Raw genomic sequence first — 5,841 nt, forward strand, 5'->3', positions numbered from 1 at the left:
GGTAAGCAAAGGCCAGAAACCTACTTTCAGCAGCGGAGGCCTAAGAGCTGGAGCCAAGCCTCAAGCTAAAGCTGGCCCAGAATAAAAAAAAAAAAAGGAAAAAGAAAAAAAAGGAGCAGTTGGGAGGTTCAGTCACCTGCCATCCTGAAAACAGCCCTCAGCCCCTCACCCAGACTGGCCAGGCACCCCAGTGGGGACCCCCACCCTGATCCAGGACACGCCTTCAGGGCAAACCAGCCGGCCCCCATCCGTGCACCAGGCCTCTATGCTATATAGTAAAAGGGTAATATGCCTCCCCCCGGCACCGGGATCAGCGTGACGGGGGCAGCGCCCAAATTCCCCGATCACCCTGCGGCTCTGTGTGTGACAGGGGGCAGGGACACAACCTCCTAATCTGCCCTGCTCTGTTCCTGACAGGGGAAGGAGCCCCAAACCCCTGATCAACCCTGCTCTGTGCATGATAGGGGGGAGCTCCCCAACCCCCTGATCGCCCTGCGGCTCTGTGTGTGACAGGGTGTGGCGCCCAACCCCCCCACCCCATGGGCCCTGCTCTCTTTGTGACAGGGTAGAGCCATAACCTCCCCATCGGCCCTGCCCTGAGTGTGAGAGTGGCGGTGCCCCAACCCCCTGTTTGGCCCTGCTCTGTGGGTGATAGAGGGTGGCTCCAACCCCCCTTCCCCTCCAAGGGCCCTGCTCTGTGTGTGATGTGTTAGAGCCATAACCTCCCCATCGGCCCTGCCCTGAGTATGACATGGTGTGGCACTCCAACCCCCTGATCCGCCCTGCTCTGTGTGTGACAGGGAGCAGTGCCCCAACTCCCCTATCGGCCTTACTCTGTGAGTGACGGGGGGGAGCTCCCCAACCCCCTGATCAACCCTGATCTGTGCATGACAGGGTACGGAGCCCCACCCCCCCTGATATCCCTGCTCTGTGTGTGACAAGGGGTGGCGCCGCAACCTCCCCATCGACCCTGCCCTGAGTGTGACAGGGGGCAGTGCCCCACCCCCCAATCAGCCCTACCCTGAGCGTGACTGAGGGTGGCATCACAACCTCCTGTTCCACCCTGCTCTGTTCATGACAGCGGGTGGCGCCCCAAGTCCCCAATCAGCCCTGCTCTGAGCCCTACCAGGGGCTGCACCTAGGGTTTGGGCCTGTCCTCTGCCACCCTGGAGCAGGCCTAAGCCAGCAAGGCGTTATCTCCCGAGGGGTCCCAGACTGCGAGAGGGCACAGGCTGGGCTGAGGGACCCCCCGACCCCCGAGTGCACACATTTTTGTGCACCTGCCTCTAGTTTAATTATAATGTGTCTTGGTGTCAGTCTTTTTGGGTTCATCTTGCTTGGACTCTGTGAGCTTCTTGGACTTCTGTGAGTTTTTTCTTCCCAATATAAGTGAAGTGTCTGTCATTATTTCTTTAAATAGGTTTTCTATTCCTTGCTCAGTTTGCTCTCCTTCTGGCACCCATATTATGTGGTTGTTTTGTTCCCTTAGGTTCTCCTTTTATCTACTCTGTGAGCAGGCACAGGGCCCGTCTGCGTATTCGGCTTCACTTTGTCCCCATGTCTGGAATGATTTTTTTGGTGCCTGCTGTCACATAGGCTGAAATCTTGGTGTTTGTGGGTTCGCAGATGAGGTAGCTTTTCCCTGGGTTGTAGGGTCCTGGGAGGTATCCAAGGTCTCCTCGGTTGAAGGTAAGGCTGGACTTCTGATCACAGCCGGTTTCCCCTTCAAGATGGTGCAGTCTCTGTGGTAGTGCCAGCCACTCCAGGAGAGATTTCAGCAGCAGTAGAGGCTGCCCGGCCAGGGGAGCCTGGTCCGCCAGTCCCCAACAGTCCTGTGGAATATAGCTGTCCCTGAATCACAAATACAGACACTCCCCACAAATCCATGCACTCTCCTTTCACTCTCTCACTCACATACTATCTTGCAGCCTGCCATCCTGTTGGCAGCCATCTTGGATTGCTGCTGGCTTTTTTTTAAAAATTACTTTTCTGCTCTTTGGTATGGTAGCTGTAAAAGTCAATTAAAACTGATGGCCTTATGGAAAAGATGGGCACACAAATACATGGATACAAGAAATTACTTGTTTATTCAACAAAGATTTATTGAGTACTAACTATTTCAGACACTGCTAAATACATGGTAGTAAATTAGAACTCACCTTTACTCTCATAAAGCTTACAACTTAACATAAAAGCTACTCATTTAATAAATTTTAATAATAATGTGAAACAAATTATTTGATAGAGGAAGTACAGAAATCCATAGAAACATTTACCAGGAATGCTGTCAGGATTTCCAGAGGCAGTGATGATAAAGCTGACATCTAACAAGACAGGTGACTTATCTACAAATGTTAAGTCTGTCAAACTCAAGGATTTTCAACCCTTTTCATTTCATTTAGGACCACCAAAAAATGTTTTTTGACAATCTAACAAAAAAAGTAGGTATAAATTTGACTCATTAATACCGGATGACTCTTGTTGTTTTGGCTGTTGTCATTTTTAAATTTTATAATCTAAGGGGAAAGCTGTCTGCTCCCAACTAAATCATCAGGTATCGCATGTTGTAAAAATTTTTGTGGCACACATAGTACCTCTTGCAACATACTGGTTCAAAATAGCTGGTGTAACCTAAAGCTTAGGCTCTTTCTACTAAGAAATAAGAAACAAAAAGCCTATAATATCAGATACATTGATTTTTAAAGATTCCCTGCTCAATGCATAAATACACCTGAGAGATTGCAGGCCTATCTCAAGAAACAAGATACTAGTAAATCCCAAATAAATATCCAAATATTACATAAAAACAAAACAACAACAACAAAAAACTAGAGAAAAGAACAAAAGCAATCCAAAGTCAGCAGAAGAAAGGAAATAATAAAAATTAGAGTAGAATTTAATGAAATAGAGAATAAAAAAACTATACAAAAATTAATAAAACAAAGAGCAGGTTCTTTGAAAGTATTAATAAAATTGACAAACTGCTGGCTAGACTCACTAGGGAAAAAAAGAGAAAAGACTCATATAAACAAAATCAGAAATGAAAGAGAAGTTACCATAGACATCACAGATATACAAAGATCATACTAGAATACTATAAAAAGACCAAATGTCAACAAATTCAGTAAGTAACCCACAAGAAATGGACAAGTTCTGAGAACTATATAATCTTCCTAGACTGAATCATAAAGAAATGGGGAATCTAAATAGATTGATAAACAGTGAGAAAATTGAAACAACCATCATAAAGCTCATCCAAAATGAACGTTTAGAACCAGATGGCTTCACTAATGAATTCTACCAAACATTCAGAGATTTAATACCTATCCTTCTAAAACTCTTCCAAAAAAATTGAAGAAGAGGCAATGCATCTTAACACATTTTATGAGGCCAATATAACCCTGATACTAAAACTTGGCAAGAGTAACACACCAAAAGAAAACTACAGACCAGTATCTCTGATGAATACAGATGCAAAGTTCTTAAATAAAATACTAGCAAATCAAATACAACAATACATAAAAAATAACACATCACTATCAAATGAGGTTCATTACAAGGGCACAAGAATGATTCAACATACACAAATCAATCAATGTAATACTCCACTTTAACAAACAAAAAAAGAAAAGGATAAAGATCATATGATCTTATCCATAGATGTTGCAAAAGCATTTGATAAGATACATCATCCAGTTATGATTAAAACACTCAATAAAGTGTGTATAGAAGGAAAGTATCTCAACATAATAAAGGCCATATAAGACAAATCCTCAGCTAATATCATACTCAATGATGAAAACTTGAAAGCTTTTCCTCTAAAATCAAGAGCAAGAGGATGCCCATTCTTATTCAATGAACAAAAATCCACTGTTTTCATATATACTTACAATGAAACTTCAGAAAAACAAATGATAATAACAATTATTTTTTGCAATTATAACAAAAAGGATAAAATACCTAGGAATAAACTTAAATATGTGAAGGACCTATACACTAAAAACTAAAAAGCATTATTAAAAGAGCCCTAGCCAATTTGGCTCAGGGGACAGAGCATCAGCCCACAGACTGAAGGATGATGGGTTAGATTCTGGTCCAGGGCATTACCTTGATTGCAAGCTCCATCCCCAGCCCTGGTCAGGGTGTGTGCGGGAAGCAACCAATCAATGTGTGTCTCTCTCATCGAAGTTTTTCTTTCTCTCTCCCCATCCCTTCCACTCTCTTTAAAAAATCAATGGAAAAATATCTTCAGGTGAGGATTAACAAAAAAAAAATAAAAAAATAGAGATTGAAAAAAACACAATGAAATGTAAAGATATTCCATGTTCATGGTTTAGAAGAATCAACATAATTAAAATAGTCATATTATCCAAAGCAATATACTTAATGTAATCCTCATTAAAATCCCAATGTCATTTTTTAAGAAATATAACAAAAAGTTGTCAGATTTGTATGGAACCACAAAAGATTTCAAACAGTCAAAGCAATCCTGAGAAAAAATAACAAAGATAGAGGTACCACATTACTTGACTTCAAATTATACTAGAGAGCTAAGATAAAACAGCATGGTATTGGCAGAAGAGTTGACACATAGACCAGTGGAACATAATTGAGAACCCTGAATAAAACCACAGGTATATGGACAAATATTTTTTTACAAAAGAGCCAAAAACCCAAAATGGGGAAAAGAAATTCTCTTCAATAAATGGTGCTGGGAGAATTGAAATCTATAAGCAAAAGAATTAAACTAGATTACAGTTTGTCCCCTTGTACAAAAATTAATTAAAAATGGATCAAAGACCTAAATGTAAGATCTGAAACAATAAATAGAAGAAAACATAGGTACTAACCTTATGGACTTTGGTCGTAGAGAACATTTTAATAATTTAACCCCAGAGGCAAGGGAAGTAAAGGCAAACAGAAATGAATAGGACTATATCAAACTAAAAAGCTTCTGCATAGCAAAAGAAACCAACAACAGCCCTGGCCAGGTTGCTCAGTTGGGTTGCGCATCATCCAGTACACCAATAGGTTGCTAGTTCGATCCTGGTTGGGGTGTATGCCAGAAGCAAGTGATCAATGTTTCTTTCTCACATCCATGTTTCTCTCTCTCCCTCCTCTCTGTAAAATCAACCTCATTTCTCTAAAATCAACAACAACAACAACAAAAATATCCTTGGGAGAGAATTAAAACAAAAAGAAGAAAGAAAGAAACTGACAACAATACAAAAAGGCAACCAACTGAAGGCAGGGAGAGGCGGGATGAGGATGATATGTCAAAGCAAAAGTTTCAACAAGAGGTTTATATCCAAAATATGTAAAGAACTTATACAACTCAACACCAAATAAAAATCCAATTAAAAAATGGTCAGAGGACTTGAACAGACACCTCTTCCAAGAAGCTATACAAACAGTGAGTGGTTAGGGGCAATCAGGCAATCAGGCAGGCTAGTGGGTAGGAACCAGTGGTCCCGGATTGCAAGAGGAATGTCCACCTGCTGGTTTAGGCCCGATCCTAGGTGGACATCCCCTGAGGGGTCCCAGATTGCAAGAAGGTGCAGGCCGCCTGAGCAGCCTTAGCATATCATTCGCATATTATGCTTTGATTGGTTGAATGGCCGACTGGACGACCAGACACAGCATATTAGGCTTTCATTATATAGTACTAGTGGCCCAGTGCATGAAATTTGTGCTCGGGGGAGGGGGTGTTCCTCAGCCTGGCCTGCACCCTCTCCGATCTGGGACCCCTCAAAGGATGTCCTACTGCTGGTTTACAGGGATTGGGCCTAAACCGGCAGTCAGACATCCCTCTTGCAATCCCGGACTGCTGGCTCCTAACTG

The sequence above is a fragment of the Myotis davidii genome, unplaced genomic scaffold, assembly GCF_000327345.1.
Source record: "Myotis davidii unplaced genomic scaffold, ASM32734v1 scaffold66, whole genome shotgun sequence".
Lineage (NCBI taxonomy): Eukaryota > Metazoa > Chordata > Mammalia > Chiroptera > Vespertilionidae > Myotis > Myotis davidii.